At 42.7% G+C, this 26633-nt stretch overlaps 1 protein-coding gene and 1 pseudogene across 1 annotated transcript in view; one reads left to right on the top strand and one right to left on the bottom strand.

Annotated features, from left to right (window-relative positions):
* POU6F2 (POU class 6 homeobox 2) overlaps nt 1–26633 on the top strand; it is a 400577-nt gene that overhangs the window by 282495 nt on the left and 91449 nt on the right. The gene's annotated exons all lie outside the window — the stretch shown is intronic.
* On the bottom strand, nt 9328–10056 carry LOC102985048 (ADP-ribosylation factor-like protein 6-interacting protein 1; annotated as a pseudogene).

A 26633-nucleotide genomic window follows, 5' to 3' on the forward strand; every position in this document is an offset into this window, starting at 1 on the left:
GTGTTTGTGTTTGAAGGTTTTTAAGAGACTAATGATGAACTAAATTCATATATGACAGCTTAAATTCTATTTTACAGTTCTTTATTTTCTTGTGGGCTTTGTCTTTTTACGTTATTCAAAATCTGGCTGAGACACGTTAGTTTAGAACATGCAACCTAGACTGTCAGAGAAAGCCAATAATTCAGAAGGTTTTTTGTTTAAAAAAAACCACAAAACTTTGAAGGATAATAATCATTTTCTAAAACTGTACAGATGCTGTCATATCTTCAGAAAAAATAATAAATGAAAGTAGCTTGTATAGGTATATTTGGTGAGGTTATTCCTCAAGATGAAAAAAAAAAATTAATCGTGCTGGCAGGTAGTAACACTCTAGACTAAAATTCTCCAAATACTTCTGGTCAGGTTTTTGTCTAATACTGCAATATAATTTGTTTCACTCTTTTACTCAAGTCCATGAAATGGATTGCATTTCCAAAACCAGGTTGTTGTTTCAAGACGGATATGAGTCTAAAGTATTATCACTTCAGAGAACTAATTTTGATTTGCTCAGGGTTATGGGAGGGCTGGTGGTCCAGCATGGATACCAGAAGCTGGCCCCTGGAAGCCTGTCTTTAAACTCTTCACGGAGAATCAAGGTCCACTCACCCACAACTTCATTCTCAGGAGGGATGAGACGTTCTAAACAGGGATTATAAGTGCAAACGTCTTCAGGGGCCAGGCAGTCCATATAAATAAGTAAAGCAGACTTGAGTATAAACCCAAAATGAAAATTTGAAAACAGTGTGTGGGACAAACAAAATGCATCTGTGAGTTGAATTTAACCATTAGGTTCCAGGATGGATATCAATCCATACTCCTTATTTTTGCACAACCCACCTGCCATAGGCTGCATCAGGATCTAAAACCAGAAATATAAAGTGTGTTGATAGAAGCAGATCAGAAACGTAAGTGGAAGCAACTTTTTTTTTTTAACATCTTTATTGGAGTACAATTGCTTTACAGTGGTGTGTTAGTTTCTGCTTTACAACAAAGTGAATCAGTTATACATATACATATATCCCCATATCTCCTCCCTCTTGCGTCTCCCTCCCACCATCCCTATCCCACCCCTCTAGGGGGTCACAAAGCACAGAGCTGATCTCCCTGTGGAAGCAACTTCCTGAGGGGAAAGATACGGTCTAATCATTCCTGGGTAGAAAAAACAATACACAGCTTTAATTTCAATATATGATATTGATCTGGATAAAGACCCCATAAGCCTAAGAATGGTGAAATACCTCCTTCCTATGACCTCTGAGATGGCTTTTCTTGAGACTTTTCCTTGGGAGTTTTTAGTTTGTACTAAGAAAATTCCAAACATTGTGTGGAAGGCCTGCTGTTTTCCTTCACGAGTGATCTGGAGATGAGCTGGACATAGTTGGAACCTAGTCACGGTGCCATGGGAAGACAGAGCTTGTTCTAATTCTGACCCTGCTTCCAACTAACTCACAGATGGAACAAGTTCTTTGGGCTTCATTTTCCTCATCTGTTAAATGTGTGCTGAATATGATCTTTAAGATCCTTTTCAGGTCCTTGAGTCTATGATCTAAATGTTGGTAGGCCTGTAGAATGTTATTGGATACTGAAAACCCAATGGCCCTGAAGATTCTCTGAGTATTCTTCAAGGTCACGTTAATTTCTTCCCACTCAGCTGGGTGGCAGAGTAGAAAGAAAGTAAGGACAAACATAAGTGGGGTAATGATAGCAGAAGCAGATTTTATCTTAGCCAGAGAGTCCAAATTAAAGTCAAGTTTTCATCCTCAGAGAGTCACCACTGTGAACTCTGGTCCCTGATTGCTTTTTCATATCTATACATTAGAGAAGCTTAAGAAACCAAATGTTACATTTAACCTTGGCCTTCTGCATACCATCTTGCATGGCAGGAAGCAGGATCATCTTTTCCTTTTCTTGTTGTATTGCACATTTTAATAAGAAAAAAAAAAAAACAGAGGAAGAGAGAGATAAGTGGAAGCAGTTAGCGGGGAGAAAGCTATCTGTGCTTATATGAGGAATAAGGAGCACGGTCACCTCCTCAGGGGTGAAGTTGCTCGAGAGATAGGGTAAAATTGTTCTCCACCATGTGCATTTGCTAATGTAAAGGTCTTGTGACCACTCAGGCATCCAGGAGTAAAACTGCATTCAAATTCCACCTCTGCAATGCAGCAAGCTCAGCCTCCTGATCTTCTCTTGTGGGATGTTTCCCCCTCCCCCAGCAAACTTTCAGTACTACTTTCCAGAGTGATGGAGGGGGTGGTATATTATCACTTTTTAAAACAAAGAGCCCAAGCCCTCAAGAAGGAGTTAGACCCACATGATTTCCATCCTTTTAAAGCGAATGGTCTCCAAGCGTGTCTCCTTCCTATAGAAAAGGCCCAGTGCCTGGGGCCAACCCCCTCTCTCCCCAGCAGTTAGTCTTAATTTAACACAATATTAGTCAAAGCTTGGTGGGTCTAAGTTTTTTTCATCTATAAATAGAGGAGGTAAAATTAAATACTTTCTGGAACTCTTTCCCTTTTATTTGGAGTTTTATGTTACAAACCTCTAAAACTCACTTGAGTGACCTATGCAGGTACAGGGGAGAAAAAACTCTTTTTTTTCTCTATTCATCCTAGGTTCTGAAGCTAAGGGCCTGTAAAGTAGACTAACAAGGGACAGATTAAGAAGAGAAAAACAAAAGTTTATGACACATGCATCGTGCATACACATGGGAGTACTTAGTGATGAGTAACTCAAAAGGGTGGTTAAAACTCGGGCTTGTATAGCATCTTAACAAAAGAACAATACATTTTTAGAGAAGTGACAAGACTGAGGAAAAGGACTATGAGCTTCTAAGTAACCAACTGTGGGAAGGCAAATATATGGGGAAACTAATAGTAGATAAGCAAGATTTGTTATACAGATTCTTCTGGTGCCATCTCTGGGCTGATAAGGGTCTAGACTTGTCTCCAGTAATTAACTCCTGTCCTTCCTGGTAGAGAGGGGAGGTGGGCCACCTTTACAAAGTTATGTCCTGCTTTTAGGCAAAACAGGAGGTTGGCAGAGAGCTTTTCTTATATCTACTGATTCTCAGTTCCCTTCAGTGCAAAATAATCCTCCTGTCCAAGTGGCATATTTGGGGATGGCATATTCTGGTACCTTTTGCAGGCATATTTATATAACCCCTCTGTGGTCATTATAAATTCTAGTAGAACTCAGTCTACACAGGGCTGAATCAAGTGTAAAATTCTCCTCGCCTGGACCAAGACTAAGATAAGACAAGTGAGGCATTCACTCTCAGATGCAGAATTCAAAGCACACCGAAAACTGCAGTCATCAAGAGAGATCATATTTTAATTCAGTCTTTAAAAAATCAAAATGAATGCCAAAATCCATGATGAACTAAATATCGCATTTTAAAATATATGATCAGTAACAGTATTCAGCCATATTGGAGTCTGAGGCAAAAGGAAAAATCAGTAACACTGATTTTGTTGGTCATGAATTTTTTGCATTCATTTTGATTTTTTAAAAATATCGCATTAGATGTTATTCATCTTGATCAATGTGTGGGGGGCACGCCCTTAAATTTTTTTTTAATTGCATATTTATTTATTTACTTATCTTTGGCTGTGTTGGGTCTTTGTTGCTGCTCGTGGGCTTTCTCTAGTTGTGGCGAGCGGGGGCTACTCTTGGTTGCGGTGTGCGGGCTTCTCATTGCGGTGGCTTCTCTTGTTGCGGAGCACGGGCTCTAGGCGTGCAGGCTTCAATAGTTGTGGCACACAGGCTCAGTAGTTGTGGTGCATGGGCTTAGTTGCTCCATGGCATGTGGGATCTTCCCGGACCAGGGTTCGAACCCATGTCCCCTTCATTGGCAGGCGGATTCTTAACCACCGCACCACCAGGGAAACCCAACACCCTTAAATTTTGTGCATGAGATGAGTTCCTCTGTTGTCTCAGCTTGGCTACCAGCTGTGTAAATGATTTACTTAGCAAATACTCTCCAAGGTCAACGGCATTCTGTCCACTGGAAATTTCAGCCAGGTGTTGGATGCCACTTTCTAGTTGAACTTGAAAATCGTACCAAATTTTGCACAGTAGAAAAACAAGTGCATGTTGGATAATGGATTGGGACAGGGAGGTGCCGTAGAAACCCATCCTCCTGTGTATTGTACAGGTCTAATAAACCAATCACTTTTTTATTGAATTGAAATGTTATGACAATCAAAAAACTTCTTTGGCTGATATTTTTCACTGAACTAATTTATGGTTTATGAGATTAAGTAAGTTTGGTGAAAATGACAGAAGTATTACTACGTAGACAACATTCTCCCAGAGCAACCCAGGCCATGAGGACCTTTTAAAAACTGGAATTGTCCACACAGAGTGAGTAAGTCTTCCTCTTAGCCAAAGGAAATGTCATTATTATGGATGAGAAAATCCATCCAAGCCCAGAGAGTTCTCATGAAGATTAAATATAGCATGCTAATGAAAATGCTTTGTAGGCTATACATTTGTTAAGCAAATGTTAATTATACTACAGATATGTAAGAGTATGAATTTATTTCTGTTTATTTGACTATCCAGTAAATGGAGGGCTTCATTCATGATTCCCTCATTCAGCAAGAGGTCAGGTGAGAAACGGGAGTCCCTTTATCCAACCGTATTCAGCCCTGAATAAAATAAACAAAACATATTTAGCTACATTCTTGGCAAGGGACAATTCTCCCTTTTATGAAAGAAAGAAAATCTCCTTTAAAAAAAAACCCCTCAGTTCAACATTACTGACATTTCAAAGAATTTATTACAAGCATTTGAGATCCAGGAGGAACAACAAAGTTTATATTGCTTTGAGAGTGGCAGGGGAAAAATTAGCTTACCAAGTATGCACTTACATACTGTGGTGCTTCTTTGTCATTGTCTAGATGTACCATTCCTGGCTACTGCTCCATAGATTAGTCAAATCATGTAGAAATGGGTTTAGCAAAGAAGGTGGTATGTTCACACCACTGACTTTGGAAGCTCACATCAAGTAGCAATAGATGGAAAGGATGCCAGACTCAAAAGGGGCCGTGGAAAGATTCCTGCAGCATTTGAACATGGCAAGTTACACCTTCTCAAGTAAACAGCACCACTCTGATCGCGACAGTGGGGCAGATCCCTGGCTTGTCTGCAGCAAATTCAGCGGTGAGCGTGGAGCCACACACCCAGCTTGGGTCCCATCACTGTCTGTTGGATGTAGCTGATAAGCTAATCCTAAAGTCTAGTTCAGAATGCTTCTGAAACAGTTTTGCCTGCATGTGCATAGATACAGGTGGCAATGTGAGCTGCCTAAAATGTGCTGGCTGGCATTTCGCTCTGAACAAGCAAGACATAGCCAGTATTTATGTTAACTTAATACAATATTCTTGTGCTTTCATGATCAAGTGTTATTTCTTGTAGTTTAGCCTCAATTCATTCCCTATAGGCTTGAGGTAAATTTTCCACAGGCTTTTTTTGTTGTAGCTTATTTTATTATTATTTTTTTTACATATACATGTATCTATTCTTTTTCAAATTCTTTTCCCATTTAGGCTTTTATACAGTATTGAGCAGAGTTCCCTGTGCTGTACAGTAGGTCCTTGTTGGTTATCTCTTTCAAATATAGCAGTGCGTGCATGTCAGTCCCAAACTCTCAGTCTATCCCTCCTCCCCACCTTTCCCCCCGTAACCATAAGTTCATTCTCTAAGTCTGTGAGTCTGTTTCTGTTTTGTAAATAAGTTCATTTGTATCATGTTTTTAGATTCCGCATATAAGTGAAATCATATGATATTTGTCTTTCTCTGTCTGACTTCACTTACTTCACTTACTATCACTTCATGATAATCTCCAGTTCCATCCATGTAGCTGCAAATGGCATTATTTCATTCTTTTTAATGGCTGAGTAATATTCCATTGTATATATGTACCACATCTTCCTTACCCATTCATCTGTCGATGGATATTTATGTTGCTTCAATGTCTTGGGTATTGTAAACAGTGCTGCTCTGAATGTTGGGGTGCGTGTATCCTTTCGATCCATGTTTTTCTCCAGATATATACTGGGATTGCTGGATCATACAGTAGCTCTATTTTTAGTTTTTTAAGGAACTTCCATACTGTTTTCCATAGTAACTATACCAGTTTACATTCCCACCAACAGTGTAGGAGGGTTCTCTTTTCTCCACACCCTCTCCAGCTTTTATTGTTTGTAGATTTTTTGATGATGACCATTCTGACTGGTGTGAGGTAACATCTCATTGTAGTTTTTAAAAGTCCACAGGCTTTTAAATTGACTCCCAAAGTGTAGGCTTGCAAGTGATTATTCTCCAGATTGTAAAGAAAGCACTTTTGCCATTATCTGCATTTATTAAGCACTTATGGGGTGCACTGTGGCCTTAAGCAAGGTTTGCAGAACAGCATAATAATGCCATAGGGCAAGCGTGATCTTTTTTTTTTTAATATTTATTTATTTCTGGCTGCCTCGGGTCTTAGTTGCAGTGCGCAGGCTCTTTGTTGTGGCGCGGGCTTCTCTCTAGTTGTGGTGCGAGGACTCAGTAGTTGTGGCATGTGGCCTCTCTAGCTGTGGCTCTTGTGCTCAGTAGTTGCGGTGCGTGGGCTCAGCTGCCCCACAGCACGTGGGATCCTAGTTCCCCGACCAGGGATCGAACCTGTGTCCCCCACGTTGCAGGGCAGGCTCTTAACCACTGTACCGCCAGGGAAGTACCAAGCATGGTCTTTAGAAGCAAGACAGACCTGGGCTCAGATGCTGGTTCTGCTGGGCAGTTAGGTGAGGTCAACCCATCCTTCCGAGCCTCAGTTTCCTCATTGGTTGGAGGGTCGATGTGAGGATTAAATGAGATGATTTGTATGAGAGTATCTAATTCAGTTCCTAATAGCTGGCCCACAGAAAACATCAACATCCTGCCTACCTCTTTGCCTTCCTTGACTATAGATATCATAATCCAAGGAGGACTATGAGACAAAGAGACCCACTTGAAGTTGAACAAAAAGCAAATAGTCTTGGGATTTATAACGCACATGTACACCACAAAATTATGCCCGGTACGCTGCGTGAAACCCCTTACAAGCTAGAATGCGGCTAATAATGACACGTGAGTTTTGTCGCGTCAGAGAGCTTTGGAGGATTTCCGAGGAGGAGGACTCAGCAGAGGGAGGGTAGAGCTCATGCCGTACAGGTCAGGGCTGCACAAAGGCCTAGGAGACGTGTGGAGATTAAAGGATTCTCACTTCAACCCACAGAACCTCACCTTCTTCATCAATATAAATAAGAACCAAAATCTCCTATTTCCTTCTAAATTCCCAAAGTTGTGCTTTTTTAGTGCGTGAGTGAACAGGAAGAATCTTGGTGTTGCTGGCTCTGCCCCTCACTAGCTGTGTGACCTTGGGCAAGTCACCCAATCTCTGGGACTCGGTGTGTCATTTATTACATGGAGAGTTTATAGTAGATAATCTTTAAGTCCATCCCAGCTTTACAGTCTATTTATGAAATAACACAGATAAGGTGGTTTGAATTATGCAGGAAGAAAGAACTATGTATGTAAAACACCGTTACCCACGACACATATGTAGGACTCAAGAGATACTCCTGAGGCTATTTGGCTAATATTTGCAGTGTGTTTTGAAATTTACAAAGTGCATTTTTATATACATTATTTCATGCATTTGGCCTCATGGGTTCACAGTTCTAATAATCATTAGCATTTTTTAACGGTATCTTATACTCTCTAAGGACTTCAGCCTCTCATTTTCTCCTCCCAACAACCCAGAAGTGGCAAAAATCATCTTCATTCAGATTCAAGGAAATAAGAGTGTTAGAAAGTTGAAACAGCTTCCTCAGCGTCGTTGTCAGACCTCGGAGCACCTCCGTTTATATTTTACCCTCTCTGCAATGTTCATTCGGGTTGTTGGTGAAATATTTTTTTTTTTCCTTATTTGGCTTCCAGCATTTTCTAAGGCAACATTTCTCAAAGTGTCTTCCACAAAATTCTAGTCCAAAGAGATTTTATTGAAAATGGATTCCATAGTTTTGGGAATTCCAGCTTTTTTATTTTTCCCCTTTTTACACAAAATAAGTAAAAGAAATAATACAGGATTAAAACTGCAAAAGTAGTTAATTGGTAGAACACACATACACACAAAAATCCAGATAGGAAGACAAGCTTATTTACAGTGAGGCAACACATGTAAATTACGGTAGTTTGTATTACAAAACCTTAAAAAAGAAAAGTCAGACATATGCTATATGAGTGCCACTGTTTACAGCAATATTGAAGGGGAGAAAACAATACTTATTTAGGAACAGATATACCACAAGGTCCAGGTTTTACAGCATCAGTGCAATAAATTCACAAAACTATATTACAGCTAGTTAATCAGTTTAAGAACCGTTCCCAAATATGTCACATTTCCAGCCTTCAGAGGTTCATTCCTACAGATTTCAACTACTCTATCTGTTGGGACCAAAAGCAGCCAGTGTTACCATAAAACGAGAATCTTAAGGCTTACCTTTAAAGGCTTACTCTGGTCTTGAAAAACTAGTAGGATTTTCTACTGAAATGAATCTTGACTAAACACAGGATGAGTTTTGTTCTTTATTGGCTGGTTTTGGAGTGAAGGTCATAGACATGACTCTTAACCTATTATGTTTGTACTTTAGTTTCAGTTAGCTGAAAATCTGAAATTAAAAGTATGCTAAAAACCCTAAACACCATCTTGTGTAAGCCTGCTACTAAAAAGCCTTTAAGGATGTACTAACTTCAAGTTTAAGTGCATGGGAACAAGAGTTCTAAGCCTGTCAGATTCCCCATTTAGGAGGAAGGATCAATGTTTCCAACAAATTGCTAAATTCTGCACAAGGGAGAAGCCAACACATACTAGGCCATGGAATTAGGTTCATTTTATTCCACGAGGATTCTTCTCCCACGGTATCGAGACAGAATGAGGAGTGAATCTTAATTGGTCTCTTCATCAGAAGTGGTAAACTTGGTTTCTGTATTCACGAAGCCAGACAGTTGTTTAAGCAGAGTGTGGAAGCAGACAGTAGAACCAGCTTCCTGTAGCCACAGAACACTGTCTTGTATCCAGCTAAGGCAAAGATCAGCTTGAACAGTTATCCCAAGCCACTGTTAACTGTACTAAAGGATGAAGTTCACCACTATATTATTTTAAAAGTAAGAGTTCAGTTAACCCTGGGTGAGAAAAACCAAGACAAGTGGTAATGATGAATGAGTTGTCCATATAAGGCCAGCTGATGAGAACACACCCACGAAGACACTGGGCATAAAGCCTTAGTTGGCAAGTCGGAATTTCTACTAACTAAGAGCAGAATGAGGGACAGCAAAGAGCTACTTCTGTAACGTTTTAGTATCCAGACAGCATAACAGACACTGTCCCCAAGGACAATGTATATGCCATTAATCACACTGAATAAAGCAGATGCATTATTCATGTTTCTTTTCTCTTTGTTTGAGAAGCTTTTTTGTCTCTCTTTTGGCCGTTCCAGTGTACTTCGAAATGATTCCATGTTGGTTCAGTCCAGGAAGCGAGAGTAAGAAAGTCACTGTCAGGTAGGAGAGACAGATGTTGTGGACTTGCTGTCCCACCCAAGCAACCGCAGCAAGAGAAATGATCATGGTCGTGAAGTACACTTTAGGCTTTTCTTCCTTTAGGGTAAAGAGGCGTTTCCACCAGCCCACAGCTCTGCGTCGAGTTTTTACCAGATTTGCTGCAGATTTCATGGAACCTCTGCTGTTGCTCGGTGGTCCATTTATTGGAGCCGAAAACTCTCGGCGCTAGAATGGGAACAAGGTAGTCGGCCAAGCACAGAAACATAGCAAAACAGGAAACTCCTGACGGAACGGGTGGATCTAGATCGTAGATAGGCAGAAACTCCAAAGAAACCACACCCGTGATGGCAGGTGGAAACCAGGCTCTTTCCCGTCGGAGGACCTTACCTGCCATCAGCATCACTTCTCCCCATCCTTGCAGCTGCTCTTCCAGACTTGCAGTCTCTGCGGCCAGCAGGTTGGTGCTGCGATTATCTCCTTCTGCCGTGTTCCCGAGGTGCCCCCTCAGCGAGCCCAAGACGCCCCCAAAACTGGCCTTCCTCAGAGCCACTCACGACAACCCTAGCCTCCTGGGTATATCTTGATGAATATTAGAACACTAAAAGCTGAAAGACATCCTGTAGTAAAGATGTCCAGTTAACATTATTTTATTTAACCAAGAACTTCTCAAACTTATGTAGCCACTGAAACTTTTTTTTTTTCATATAACACTGATTAATATCCCATGGGAAATTCCTTCAGCAACCACTGCTCTAAGGCTTTCTTCTCTATTGTACAATCCGCACAACTAAAATAACCTTGCATTTCCTTACCTAGAACATCATAGAAAAATCCACATATCTAATCCAATGGATTGAACAGTGGAGAAAAGAAAGTATAGAAAGATTGGGGAAAGAAGAGAAGGAGAGACTCAAAACCAAAGTAAGAGCAGGGAAAGCCGAAACCAAGGATGGTCCTTACAGTCGGGAACAAGCAAAATCATTGAGTCAGAAAAACGACGGAGGCTCTGGCTGGGGTGCCCCGCATGGCGGCTGAGGTCTTGGAGACCTTCTCCTCCAGATGGTCCTTCCTCCCTCTCCTCTTCTTCACTGTCCATCATTTCTCCTGTTCCCACACCACTGCACCTGAAATCACGCCATCCCATGCCAGGACCCGGAGAAGTGAGAGCAGGGCACCACTGGACCATGTAGGCCCTGGCAAACCCATGGAATCGATAGGCCAGGGAGAGGGCACACCCTCCCCTCCCCTCATCTCCACCCTTCCTGCCTTGTGACTGAGGAATTTCCAGGAGTCAGGAGAGTCCCCAATACCCTGACAACCTCCATCTCCACCCGTGTGTTTTAAGAGGGGTTGGATTCCAAACAAAGGTCAAGTCAGTCTAAAATCTGTAGCCAGGACTAAGTCCTCTAGGGTACCAGGCTGTCAAAACCCCTTGTCTGTGGGGCATTGTCATAGTTGTAAAGCTCTTATCCTGGCTCTTTTTCTGTTTCCTATTTAAAAGAAAAAAAAAAAAAAAGACCCTCCAAGGCACTGGTGTTTTCCTTCTCTTTCATCCCCCATTGTTGAGAAGTAAATTGGGCATTCTGGCTTCAAACACCAATGCTGGGGCCCTGAGAGTGCAGAGATAAGATAGAGAAAGGCGCCATATTGAGAAGACCAGTTCCAGAGTCTCTTGTTTCATGCATACGAGGAGCCCATGTGGCAAAAGTTCAGATGCCCCTCAGAGTGGCCGTCCACGGGAAAGGGCACTTCCGTGCTGTCAGCCACGCAGTGGGGATGCCTGCAGGGCCACAGATGAGCGCAGTGGTGCATTTGTATGCTGACAGCTCTCTTCTGGGAACTAGTGTCTGAAGGCCCAGTTGGGCTCCAATCAATGCAACCTTTCCAACCCGATACATTTTGTCTGAACTGTCATTTGACAGGGATCCGCCTGGTGCCACCACTTAGTTTTCTACACCAGAAAATATTTAACTGACATAAAAAGGAAGTAAAGTTAGGGATCTCCTTCTTTTTCTCAGCTGGACTCCATACCCTCCCGGAGGCTGGCTGCTCTTTGTTGAACTCTTTGTCCTTTGCACTGGGAGGTTATGAATGTGGCATTTAAAGAGAGCAAAGCAATGTCGAAGGCTTCAGAGAGGATAAGATTTCAGAGAAATCCTCTCACTTCCCCCAAGGAAAGGTCTCCTGAGCCTGGCTGGCTGGGAAATGTCTATATTTTAAATCAGAGGGAAAATAATCTTGTGCTCTTGTCTAAGGTTCTAAAAAGTAACATTCCTTAGAGTAGTGATCACCTGCAGTATTCCGCACCCCATGGAAGGGATTGGAACAACTGAGGGCCCAAACCAAATGGTCCTTGGAACCAACCTGGACAAGGCAGAAAGTTATCAAAGGCAGAAAGCAAAGATGGGGTCCTTTCCACGCTCCCTGCATGTAACAATCACAGTGGATTCATTTTCAGCATCTTCAAGATACAACCCGCACACCATTTTCATTGCTAATGATTCTCCTTAAGTGATGAAGTGGGGGTCTTCATACCAGGAAGACCCCGTATAACCAGATATTTTCTAGGCCCCAGGGGCCCATCATCTCACTGCCTTGCTTGACCCCCTCCCTCTTTTGGACTCACCCAAGCCACACCATCTACAAATAGCTGGGGCCGTGCCCACACCACCCACTGTATTTTGTTCCATCCTTTACTTTCTCTCCCAAAAGACAATTTCCAAACTCAGTGCCGGCGGCTCTCTGCCTTGGACGCACACTGGGATTGCCTGAGGAGTTGTTAAGAATACCGATGCCTGGGTCCCGCCCAGAGATTCTGATTGAACCTGAGTGGGGCGAAGCGTGGGTAAGAGCGTTTTTTTTAAGTTCCCCAGGAGATTCCAGTCTGGGGCCAGGGTTCAGGACAACTGCCTGTGGTCTTGTATCAATAAATAGGCTCCCAATTGTTCATCTCTAAAAGAGCAAATTCCTACCTCTTGTTTATACAAAATGCTTTTTACCAGATCTGTTGGCTGCATGAGTTGGCGCTGACTTTGCTTCTGTGATACGATAAAACTAGGTCTTCATTCCTCAAAAGAATGAACCCGTGTTACTTCTGCCCCGCCCCTCCCCAGATTCACAGCCCATCATGGAATGAAAACAACCATATCTGTATGTGTGTGTATATATATATATATATAGTTATCCACTAGAGCCTCTTGCCAATTCTGAAGTTGGGTTATTAGCCAATATTTGCAGAAGAATCTCAAACCTGGTGATTCACATCTGATACTCAAATTGTAACAGGGGAAATAGAGAATCCTTTCGGAATGTTTAACATTCTCTCCAAACAAGAACAACTGCTGCTGATTGAGAGCTTGCTAGATGTTCCAACTGCTGTTAAAGTGTTGACTCATCTAATCTAGACTAGGACTTTTCCAGCTTTCGTTACATATGAATCCCCCTGGGACCTTGACAGACGTAGACTCTGATTCGGTAGCTGTGGGGCCGAGAGCCCACCCCAGGGTCTGCCTCTCCAGCCAGCTCCCAGGTGATGCTGGTGCTGCGGGTCCCTCGCCCATAGCTTGAGTAGCAAAGCTCTACTCCGTGAACTTTTGAGGCCCCACTGGCGCCATTTCACAGACGAGGAAGTCCGGGCGAAGGACCTATGAGAGGCAGAATTCAAACCGAGGTCTACCTGACCTAAAACCTTGTCCACTGTGCGAATCTGCCTCTTTGTAGTCTTTTTCTCACCGTGGCATGTCCGTCTTTCAAAAGAGGTCTCACTTAAACCACATCGTGATTTCTCTCCTTGCAGATGAAGATGGAGGTAGAGGCCCTGGTGGCAGAAAGACTCTTACTTGCTTGTCTTGGTCTTTCTTCCTGACCTCAGTCTTGATCTTACATGGCTCAAGAACCAGCAACGCTGAGGTTGGGGGTGAGGACTCAGCCACATCTTCTCTTTTTTTTAGTAAATACACTAGTTTTGTTGAAAGCATTTCCACCAAATTGAAACTCAAGTACGAAGAGATGAAAGTGGTCTGTGACCCCTAACTACCTTAGAGCTGAGATAGCCGACAGGATCTCTGTGAGAAGTCAGAAGCTCTTATTCCAGTTTTTAGACCCTAGATCGCCTTGCTACATAACCGGATACAAAGATCACAGCTACCTACTTTCCTGCCACAGTCTTTCTCGCAGCCATGAAAGTGCCCTTGAGACTGTCCGCCTCAGAAGAGGGGGAGGGAGTCTCCTCTTCCATCATCATTTCAATACACTTTTTCAAGAGCAAAAGCCAAGCTACCTGCAAAACAGGTGGCAAAAATCATTCAGACACAGAGTCAGAATGTAGTTGCTGGTGAAAAATCCTAGAGGGCAGCTTGTAAAACGTCTCGATGCTCTTAATCAGGGGTGTGGGAACGTGTGCAAAATGACGTTCCGGGGCTTCCCTGGTGGCGCAGTGGTTGCGCGTCCGCCTGCCCATGCAGGGGAACCGGGTTCGCGCCCTGGTCTGGGAGGATCCCACATGCCGCGGAGCGGCTGGGCCCGTGAGCCATGGCCGCTGAGCCTGCGCGTCCGGAGCCTGTGCTCCGCAACGGGAGAGGCCACAACAGAGGGAGGCCCGCGTACCACAAAAAAAAAAAAAAAAAAAAAAAAAAAATGACGTTCCGGTTCAGCATCTTCACTCCACAGCCACGTTTGTTTTTCGAGATGGCCATTCCTGTTAGAATGGAGAATTTGCGTTATGATAATTGGGAGCTGTGCCCTCTTGGTGAGGCAGTGTTTTCTTCGTAAATGCGAGATGAGTCTTCACGAACACCCACCCTTCTGAAGTTCTTGCCTGTCGTGTATATTTCCTGTAAAGCGTCATCTCGTATTTCCAGTAGCTCAGGCACGTCCTTGACACCAGCCCAACGTCTGCCTGATGGAACAGGCAGGTCCTGCTCATTAACATCTTCGTCTTCAAAGAACAGAGACCTACCTGAACTTGTACAAATATCAGCCACTAGCCTTAGGACGCATACATGAATGCATGGGTTGACCTAAAAGAAAACAAATTGGGGAAAATGCACCCTTAAACCCTGCCAATGTGCATCCAACACATGGCTGGCTGGGGGCTTGCATTCGACTCTATGTGCGTATGTAGACTTTAAATCTCGTTTTTGTTTTGTTTTTCTTTTCGGCCGCACTGCGCGGCATATGCCAGATCTGAGCTCCCCAGCCAGGGATTGAACGCACGCCCCCTGCGGTGGAAGTGAGGGGTCTTAACCACTGGACCGCCAGGGAAGCCCCTGTAGACTTTAAATCTTCAGAGTTATATGTATGCGTGTTCCATATTTGTGTGTAGACATCTCTGTGTTTCTTTGGTACATACATATGCACATACATATTTAAAATCTTTTTCAGAAACACCAACTCAGGGATTCGGTCAAGGGTCCACTTACAGGGTTATCCGTGTAGTCTGGGCAAGTCGCTGGGGTGTGAGCACAGAGGGAGAAATGACATTGTCTGGGGCTTTCCTTTCCTTCCTTCTCTGCCTGGGACGTTTTGAGAGAATGACTAAGCAGTGCTGGAGATTATGAATTTGCTTAAGTGTGAATGGGTGATGGCTGGATGCCGCCCGGCCCTCCCCAAAGGTGATTGACTGGGACGGCAGGTCTTCACACTTGATGCCTGGATTTGACTCGGAAAGTCTGCCAAGTCTTTTACTCGGAAATTTATCTTAATTAGATCTGAAAGACCTGCCACAGCAGAATAGTCACACCGATTAAAATGAAAAACAGGAGAAATTACTGATCAAATTAATCATAATGTCGGGTTACAGCTGTAGGTCTGATGTAATTTGCCACTCCAGTGAGTTACATCGCCCCGGCCCAGGAAAGGGAGCCGGCTTTATGCTGATCCGTAACACCCGCCCGCTCCAGGCTGCCCGGCAGGAGGCTGATTCCATTCATTTTCCTGGCTTGCTCTGACCGCCCGGCTGCAACTAGAAACAAATCAGGCACCAAACAAATGGGGGTGGGGGTAGGGTAAACGAGAACCAGTCTTTTACCCCAGCGATCCCACTGTTTCAAAATGATGAGCTTCTTTCTAAAAGTGAGCCCGCGGGCTTGGGGCTTTGTGCTTGCTGGGATTTTGGCTTTTGGTTTTTCCACTTAACCTCCTTTTAGTTTTACTTGTGGTAACCTGACATGGATTAGACGCAGAACGGGAATCAGAAGGTCAGAGGACAAAACCTTTGGCTCTAAGCCAGGAGAAAAAAAACCTTTAGAAAAATCTCCTTGCCAACCTGCCTCTATGACTCAGGCGTGGATTGAAGTAATCTAAAGTGTCACAACAGAGGAGGAAGAAACCCAGCCTGTAAGAGCTCATTGTTCCCAGGAGGGTATGGTCCTGGTATTCTAATTTTAAAATAAACACCACTTTACCCCATGCCGTGTGTTCTGGGTGGGGATGGAATATACAACTTTTTTTTAAGAAAACGTATCAGAGAGTCCAGATTCTTTCCAATGTCTAGCCCTGACACCATGCAGTGCTTACAAAACCCATCTCCCTGTCAGCAATACAAAGAAGGGGCCCTAAAGCACACCCCCGTCTAGACATTCCATGGAAATGATCGAAGGTTAGATTTTAGGAGCAATGTAGGACCTCTCTCCAACCAGTTCTGCTTGATCAAGGAACTAGATCAGCCTACCTGGGGGAAATCATCCTAAAACAGAGGTGACTGGGAAGGAACAGGAGTAGGAGGCCTTCTCCCCAGTCAATAGTTAGCAGTAAGACCTTCCTCTTTGACCTTATGATGGGTTGCCCAAATACCATTTATTCATCTCTGGACTAGGTGATTATACCCTTTTATCTCCAGTCTGAAAAGGCCCCCAATCCTTTCTCCATTCCACCAGGAATGAATCTGGTACATTTTGTAAATGAGGGAGATAGGCAGTCATAGAAGACAAGGTGGTCTTGGCACTCAAGAGGCTGCATCTTCTGGACCTTTCTGTGGTTCCTAATGAAGATTCAGGGGGGGCCACATGCCCAGATTGGGGAAGGATATAATAACCGTATTTTGAATGATTATTATATTGGTTTAGTAGTTTGTAACCAGAATTTTGTAAAGAAAAAATAAGGGGGGCTTCTGTTTAAATTATATACATATATACATACATAGAGTTACATACAGACATAGATAGATATAGAGAGAAGAGAGAGATTTATTTGCATATATATTTTTGTATGTATGTGTTGACTTGGGTTGTTAAAAGTATTTCTTACTATGGGGCAAGGTCAGAAGAATTTGAAAAACACTTCTTTGAAAGACCTAGCTCTGCAGGGGGACAGAGGTGGGAATTCTTAGACGTATAATAGCTCGGGAAGCAGATTTATCAGCATCCCAGCATACTCGGATGAGCTCCTAAATGCTAAACATCCTCCCCAACAGTCTAAAAAGACCAAAACACTAATGCCAACCCCCCGATTCCCCCCGGCTGCACCACACACACACACACACACACACACACATTGCAGGGGAATTCAAGATTCAGCATTAGACCACTACCCAGGCGGCTGAAAACGCACATCAAATGAAGAGTTTAACACATCGATTAAACTGAGAAACAAAATAATGTATTAAAAGGTGACTGAGTTATCCCATCCAAAATGGAGAGAGAATCCTAAAGAGAAAGGGAAAGAGGGAGGGAGAAAATGGTTGGAAGGAAGCACGGGGCCCCGCACTGATGAACTGACTGATTGCGGTTCCTGGAGGATTTACCCTGGGAAAAAGCCTTGTCCCCGGGAGCGGCAGGCCAGGAGCCGGGTCCACGGGGCCCTGGTCGGAGGAATCGTGGGCTGTAGAGCTCCACGTCCGAGGGGACTGGAACTTTCCTCCATTCTCCCACCTGGTCTGGCCCCCCCTTTTCCCTGATCTGGTCTTCATGATTCTGGTTTCTCCCTGATCCAATCCACTCTGCAAAGCACCAGCAAGAGAACCTCCCTAAAAGAACCCTCTGCTCACATCACCCTCGTGCTCAAGGCCCTCTTTTGGTCTTCTCAGCCTGGGTGCTCTGTCTCCTCTTCACCCATCTCCCTCCTCCCTGCACTGGCCTCAGCCTCTTCCAGTGCCTGGTGCACCCATGCAGCCACCTGCCTGGCTCTGCGGGTGCTGGGCCCATTGCCAGGAGCGCCCACTCTTCTCACCGGGTCCCTCCTGGTTCCCATCACCTGCTACTCGTTCCCCGAAGCGCCCATGCTTGCCCAGCGCTCGATACTTGCTCTGTTCTCTGAACGCACATGATGGGCACTTAGCCTGTGCAATTTCAGTCGTTTGGGTTTGTTGGGTTTTTTTTTCTTTTTTTTAATGGACAAATGTGTTATCTTGCTTGAATTTTAAGCCCCTTAAGAACAGACACTAAGTCTCACACCTTCGTACATCCCAGGACTGTCAATAATTGTGGTTAAGAGATGATTTCTCGTTTAACAGTTACCCATTTCACAAATCTGTAAGTGCCTGTGACCTGGCTATCTTAAATTTATTTGCAGAGTGACTCGATGAAGGTAACAATTCCTAATGAAAGAAATGTTACCTATTTATTTTTATATTTAGGACAATGCCTGGCACATAGAGTAAGGGCCATAAATAAGTAGATTTTATTATGACTGTGATTCCTTTGCAATTGTCTGCACCCTGTTTTTCTTTGCACTATCTTCTCAATGGGCTTTGGGAAATGCAGGCTTCATTTAGACTGCTTGAAATCGGCTTCTTTCATTTGGGAGGAACAAAGCAAGGACCATTTTCTAATTAATCTTTGGTTTTCTTTGCCCCATCATGTCAACAATGCATGATGGTTCTTGATATTCAGAATATAATAGACAGAGGAGAAGGCCTGGGAGCGACAGGCCAGGAGCCGGGTCCACGGGGCCCGGGTCAGAGGAATCGTGGGCTGTAGAGCTCCACGTCCTTCTTAATATTTTATAGATCTGACTGATCTGTGAGTTAAATCATATTTTTCAAAGCATGGAAGTATTACAAAGCAGATAGACCAAGGACAGAGAAAGTGGATCTCCCACTGTGGGTGCACCTCAGGCCCCCAGCGCTGGATACCGGAGACTGTCACGTGACACACTCTGGCTGCCCCCAGCCCCACTGGTAGAGTGGACAAATACATGCAGAATCTGCCAGTAGAAAAATGATGACCTGATTTACAAAATAAAAACACTGTTGAGCCTTCACCACACTCAAGGCGCAGTGCTAGGTGTTTTGTATGTGTTTTCCTACTTTGCCTGGCAATCACTTACAGGCATAAGGAGACCAAGACTCAGAGAAGCTGGGAACTTGTCAGAGATGGAGCTGGGGTTTGAGTCTGTCTGGCTCCAACCTGGGGGACCACACATGCCATTTTAACCAGGAGAATTTCTGCATCAGTCTGTCTGTCCAGTGCAGTTACTGATAGCAACCATTCCATTCTCAGAACGGTCCTATTTGGGACCGTAAGTTATTTGGGCAACTTATCCCAAGTCATGCTCACTAGGCCACCTCCAGCGTTTACCCCAGCTGCCTCCCCCTCTTGCTACTTAACAACTTAACTAATAAGTTTTCAAAATGTGATCCTACATGAGACAAGAAAATCCTTGGATGAAGGGCCATAGGAGACACCTTCCTCCAAATGATTTGGAACAACCTAATGGGATTGTTCTTGGATCCTGGCTGAGGTGCCCAGCGCCATGCTTGCAGAACTATAATTTAGAACAGAGAGGCTCCCCATCCCCCAAAAAGATGATGCTCAAGAAGGATAAACACATATATTGTAAGGAGAGGAAAAGAAATCATACACACATATGAAAGGAGAACTCATGATTTTTAAAAAAATCTCAAGGTGAAAAAAAAAAAAAATCTCAAGGTGAACAAGAGCCAAAAATGCAATGTTATTAAACGGTTTGCAGGTGACATGGAGAAGGAGGGGTACAGGTTTCATAAACAAAGGCGAGGGGTCCAGAGCACTGATTGCTCCAGACTTTGTCCTTCTGGGTGGCTCCTGAGGGTGCTTCAGAGCAGTCCTGATTCCCAGATTGGCCACACATCAAAACCCCATGGGGAGATTCCTTCAACAAATAAATAGTAAGAGAAAGAGAGAGAGAGAGAGAGAGACAGAGAGACAGAGAGAGGGAGGGAGGGCAAATTGTTAAAAGCAAAAAGAATGACATTTATGAGACAATTGGAAATGTGACCGCTGACTGGAAATCTAATGATGTTAAGGAATTATTTTTAATATTTAATATTTTTAGGTGTGATGGTGGTATGTAGTCATATTCTTAAGAATGTCTTTTGAAGATACATACTGAAATACTTACAAATGAAATAATAGGATGTCTGGAATTTCTTCTAAAAGGATATGGGAGCAAAACTAATATACGGGTGGAGTTGTTGGGTGGGTATGGATGAAAGAAGACTTACTGTGAGTTGGTCGTTATTCAAGCTGGGTGATGTGTCCATGGGAGTTAATTATACTATTATGTCTTCTTTTATATTGTTTAAATTTTTCCGTGAGAAAAAATTAAAGAAAAAAGTTTTAATCACTCAGGGATTCTTTAATAATGGAGATTACCCTCACCCAACCTAAGAACTGCAAAATCAGAGTCTTTGGGGGTAGAGCCAGTGACTTTGATGATCAGCGAAGTTTGCGAACGCCTGCTCTATAGAATCGTGAACAATGTATTGGGTCAAGATAGATTAGTTAAGGCTCAGGGGCAGTGCACAGAAAAGGGGTTGATGGGTTAAGACACAGTATCTTAAGAAACAGATTTCTCAACTGAAAGATGAGGTAACTGAAGATAGTTGTTAATATCTGAGGGGTAATAAAGACTAGAAAATGTACTAGAAAACCAAAAATAGAAAAGGTCTTTCCAATTCTCAAAAAGAAAAAAATGAGAGGACTTCCTCTTCAATTGGGGTAGATTAAATACATTGAGTACATTTATCTCTATATGCTCCTGAAACCCCACTACAATGATACCAAGGGAAAAAATGTTTTAATCGTATAAATCTATAAGGGCAAAGAGAAGTGGAGAAAAGACAACAGTGGACAGGCAGTGTCAACACACTTTTGAAAAAGCAGGAGGAGGAGTTAACTGAGCAGAGAAAGCCAAATACCAAGGGCCTGCGAGAGACACGATGAGAAAGAAGCAAGGCAGCTCTGGAGCCCTCAAAAGTCTTGGGGGTTGGAGACACCAGCTGTAGTGAAAGATGAGGGCGGAAGAGCATGTTGGGGGAAACAGAGGGATTGGTTAATGACTGTACGATGAACACTGAGGTCCTCAGCTCCCTCCCCAATTCAAGGAGACAGGCAACTATCTCTCCAGCAGTTTAATGCATGAGAAACTGAATGAGCCAGTTTAGACGTGGAGACATAGACATGGCTGTATGCTGGGGTGGAGTCCTTACTGATGAGCAGGGCATCAAGGGAAAGTTACATCCTGAAAAATGAGACTTGGCCTCGTTGGGCCACTCAGATCTATACACAGGTGTTCAAATGTGCAGGCATCTCACCATCTCCCTACGTCACTCCCTCCCACCCCCGGTAATTGGTGGATTCTTCTCGGGAGAAACTACATAGCTAATCAGAGAGCAAAGACTCAGTTATCAATATCTCCAAAAACATAGCCAGGTCCCTGCCTTATTCTTATATACGAAAAGACAACAAAGAATGACTCAATATTTCAGAAATGCCTTTGTCTGAACTCAGAAACCAAACCAAAACAGACTGGGGGGAAAAGGAATTCATAGAAAATAGAGACAACACAGGAAGGAGAAAAACTATACAAAAACTTCAAAATTCGTATCCTAGAGAATATTCATAGAGAAGACGGTGCATCTACAAAACACAGAATAGGTGCTACACACCAGGAACATTGAGAAAACAATTCAAAGAACATTTAGGTAATAGTTAAGGTAATTATAGCAGAAATTTTAAAGTTCAGTAGAAGGTTTCAAAAATAAAGAAAATCTCTCAGAATGAAGAACAGGACAAAGAAGTGGGAAAAAAAAGAAAGAACAAGTAAGTAAAACAGGGAGGGAATATAGCAGGGGGAGAATAGGAGGTCCAACTTCTAACCAACAGAACAGAAAAAAAAAAAAAGAGATGAAATACCAAAAAAAAAAAAATCAAGAAAATTTCTCAGATTTGAAGGATGTCATCTCTTTGGAAGTCCCACTGAAAGCATAACCTAATAAATGGAAAAGGACCTTTTCAAGCACATCATTATAAACATTCTCCAGAGAGAAAAAAATTATAGATTAAATACAAGGAATCAGGACTGAGAAGAGCATTGCGTTTCAGTACGTGAGCTTGATGGTCCTGTCCGACTCTGAGATTCTGTGTTCAGCACTGAGAAAAGGATGAAAGGAAATGTACTTCTGTATAAAAACTGGGTATGAGAGGAAGGTGCTTTCATCACCAGCTGAGTTAAACCTTGGAATAAATGATGGAGGAAAGTTAAAATATCTTCTTGGCAGTGCTTTATTTTTTTATTAGATTTTAACCAATAGTGGTTTATTCTTTATTTGAATTTTCTATTTAAAACCAGCTTCTCTGCGCCTGTATTTTATTTTACTTTTTTGGCCATGCTGTGCAGCATGCAGGATCTTAGTTCCCCAACCAGGGATCGAACCTGTGCCCCTTGCACTGGAAACGCGGAGTCTTAACCGCTGGACTGCCAGGGAAGTCCCTGGCAGTGCTTTAAACACAGACTAACGTCTACCTGCGTTAGGCTTGGTTTAACGCATCTGTGCATCTTATTCACCTCTGTGTCCTTCATGCCTATTACAGAACCTAGAACATGGTCCATATTTAATGTGGCTATTTGAACGCCATGAAGTTCTCAGATTGGTTTACTCCTGGAGATGACTCCCATAAGGAAATGGATGATTTTTTCCTGGCTTTAGTATGAGTGGAGAGAGAGAGGGAACCTGATATGGAATAAGTGTCCAGCAATGTGTCAGGCAGTAAAGAAAGGATTTTCCCCATCTGTGCTGTTTGGTTTTAGAAAGGGAGGTACCACTTCTAAGTCTCATTGATGTTTGGCCTTCTCGTTGGCCCCAAGTATTAGGCATGGGGTGTAGAGAGAAACAGCATCTAACCCAACGAGATACTTGTATATTTTTAAACATTCTGTGGAGAAAAATCTTTGATTATAAAAGTTTGCACTTTCTTGTTTTCCCTACTAGAACTTCAAAAAGCTTTTGTATTAAAATATTTTTATGTAAAACATCCTCTCTCAGCCCTAATTTATGGAAATGGGAAAATGGGCATATTGCAGGCTTTAACTGCTTAAATTATCTCATTCCTAGAGCAAAGAGACAGAGAGAAACGGAAAAAAACTGCAGGAATGAAGTCTTGCTTTATCTTTCGACATACCCAGTACTTTCTATAACAGCTGATCAGAGTGCTGTCAAATGCACTGAAGAGAGGTTTCCCAAAGTTAATTTTTCTCATAATACAATAACTAAATTTGCTTTAACACTTGAAAAGGCCCATCCATACTAAAAAGAATCAGTTGCTTAATCCTAAAATTAAAGGTTATTGCATGCAAGAGAAAATAATTACACGCTCAAAGTATGGAAAAAAGAAAACTTTTTTTAATATGTAGGTATTTGTATAATTAAAGACTAATCAAGCATGAAAGGCTGCTGACTAAACCAGAAAATGAGATTGTTGGCAAAGCAATATTGTAATGTAAATGCCATTTTTGTTTAACTACTAAGAAGCTGGAGAAACGATATCCTGAATAGATTAAAAGCAAACAACATTGATAATAAATATTTATCAGATTCCAAATGCAACACAGAGGATTTCTACATTTTACGTGCAAGGTTTGTTCGCAGTGGAGTATTGAGGTATTTTTCAAGGGGTTAGTTAACATCCTTATTTAGAGTTGCTTTTTTAGATAGTATCTTCCTACTGTTAAAGTACGTATGAAATATTAACCAAGGGGAAGTGTCTCTTTTGAGATATACCACCCCTATTAATTAGGATTTTGTTAATTAATATTAGTTACCTAGTATTAGGTAAAGACTTTCTAACGAATACAGACATACCTTGGAGATATTGTGGGCTTGGTTCTAGACCACCACAGAAAGCAAATATCCCGATAAAGCAAGTCACACAGATATTTCGGTTTCCCAGTGTATGTAAAAGTTATAGTTACACACTATACTGTAGTCTATTAAGTGTGTGACAGCATATGGCTAAAAGGTCAATGTATATACACCTTAATTAAATGTTGCTAAAAAAATGCTAACCATCTTCTGAGCCTTCAGCAAGTCATAGTCGTAACACCAAAGATCACTGATCACAGATCACTCATAACAGATATAATAATAATAAAAAAGTTTTACATATTGTGAAAATCACCAAAATGTGACACACAGACACAAAGTGAGTGGATGCTATTGGAAGAAAAAATTGGCATGGATAGACTTGCTTGAAGCGGGGTTGCCACGAACCTTCAATTTGTAGAAAAACACGATATCTTCAGAGCACAATGAAAAAGTTATGCCTGTATACTTGATGAATTCTTATAGAGAAAGAGAGATGAGATACAAGCCACACACAGTTGTTAAAACAAAGAAAATAGAAGCATCAAATGTAAACAATTTCTGTAAACTTCAGGCGTACAGTTTAAAGTAGACAGAGAAGAAACTCTGAAGTCATGTGTAAACATTCTGAGACTGTGTGCGACTGTAAATGTTACATGACGTACTCGTTTGTCTTAAATGAGACTTATTTGATTAAATAATATAGATAAAGCACCTTTCAGCACCTAGGAGGTAATAGTCACTCATGGAATCTCAGTTCTGTCATTTTCTCCCTCTCCTTCGCTGATTGAGCTCAGTGAACACTCACAGGTCTGTTCTCATGACGACGATGTTGCCTTTGGAGACCCTGCTAAGGCATCCAATTCTGCCTTCTGGGTAAGCACGAGAGCCCGACCAGATCTGACCCCTCAGGATTTCTCAGATGCAAGAAGAGTCTGAGGGGTAGAAAGAGTCTGGATTTTTCTCTTGGCCTTGAGAGAACTTAGAAATTCAAGAGGAACAACCATCCCACAAAGAGGCCAAAGATTTTAATCCAATGAAGCCCTCACTGTAAAACTTATTGTTTGTATGTGGTGATTTCCCTGTGCTCAGCCCTGATGTGTCTTATAAAACAAGATTTGCTGCATAAATGTGGATGTGGATGCAAGCTCTGAAAAGCAGACTTCTTGACCTACTGATAAAAAATATGAATGAATTAATCAAAAGTAGCTTTCAAAACTCAAGTGTTGGGCTTCCCTGGTGGCACAGTGGTTGAGAGTCCGCCTGCCGATGCAGGGAACACGGGTTCGTGCCCCGGTCCGGGAAGATCCCACATGCCGCGGAGCGGCTGGGCCCGTGAGCCATGGCCGCTGAGCCTGCGCGTCCGGAGCCTGTGCTCCGCCACGGGAGAGGCCACAGCAGTGAGAGGCCCGCGTACCGCAAAAAAACAAAAAAACAAAACTCAAGTGTTGTGCACAACAAGTATGGTATTTTCTTTCCACCACGAAGCATAATTATAGATAAGTTTTCAGGAGAAGCGGCAAGGCTGTCATTTTTTTACCTTCAAAAACAATAGAAGATTTACTTTTCGGTGTCTAAATTAGAATGTGTCCGTTTGACTGTTTCTTTTGGGTGTACTGCATATGGTATGTGATCCAGAAAGTTGAAAGCTTGCAGACCTACTAAAATGCATTTGGGATTTTTCAGAAACAGATTATTGAGTGACAGTAGGATAGCCTTCAGGCTTGCTGCTGGGAATTTTTATTTAACTTATTTTCTCCCTAACGTGGTAGTAACATGTACCTATTTTCTGAAGATGACAGAACACATCATCAAATGACAGTTCAAAAAACATTTTAAAGTTTGTTCTTTCCCTTTTTTGTGTAACTTATTTTGAGAGCCAGGAAACAGCATGAAAAGCTGTGTTTCTCTCCCACCTTCGCCCCACGCACAGTTTGAAGAGGTCATGGGAAAACTGCAAGTTCTGGAGTCTGAAGAAAGAACACCCACAAATTTTTGAGCTCTGGTTTTAGAGAAGACCTGAGGTTATTTGCAGAAGCGAGTGGGTCAGATACTGGGGAGGACCCTGCAGCACACGTAGAGACAGTGTGTCCTTCACCTGCTGCCAGTGGACAAAGCAGCCGGCCACGCAGGACAGGTGCCAGACCCCCTTTTGGTGTCAACGCCTGCTGGCAATGTCTGAGATTGTGGCTCAGTTCATTCAGCCTACATTTCTACAGAAGTCTTTGCTGTCCCTTGTCTGGAAGTACGGAGCTGCTGTTTCTGTAAATCCAAACCAAATTATAATCTAGCCTTAAATTGCTCAGAAAACACCCTCCACTAAAATACATCTTGCCGTTTCCAGTCCAGACCAAAACTTAGAGAGCATACATTTAGACAATGCCTTTTGATTTCCTATTGAAAGCTGGCAACTTCCAGGGGGAAAAAGGGAGCGGGGAGAGGAAGAAATGAAAACATTGATTCCAATGCATATAAGGGTTGAGGGGCCCCAGAGTAAACCTGCCAGGGTGCCTTTGCCAGGCCCCTCTTTTCTGGGCCCATCTGCTTAGAGCAAAATCAGAAGCATTCGTGAGCTCCTGAGATGCACAGAGGAGTCTATGGCAAACTGGCCCAGACCTTCTCATCTGGGGACTTCTTTTTTCAGGTTCCATGTTAGATTTCTGATGCCGTTTTAATCCTTTGAGTCACGCATTCATTTGTTCAACAACTGTGTATGTCTGCGTACAGCATGTGTGTATGTCTCTGTGAGTATGTATGTATGTATGTCTGCAGATGTATGTCTACAGATGTCAAGCACCATTCTTAGAGCTAGAGCAGGAATCAGTGGTACATACAAATAAAAAAATAGCATAGACACTTACACAACATATCAAACATTGATAACTGCTTTGGGGGAATAATAAGTGGGGTTGAAGGGAAAGAAAGTGCTAGAGAGGGGGTACTATTTGAC

Source organism: Physeter macrocephalus, chromosome 5 (assembly GCF_002837175.3).
Source record: "Physeter macrocephalus isolate SW-GA chromosome 5, ASM283717v5, whole genome shotgun sequence".
In the NCBI taxonomy this organism is placed as follows: domain Eukaryota; kingdom Metazoa; phylum Chordata; class Mammalia; order Artiodactyla; family Physeteridae; genus Physeter; species Physeter macrocephalus.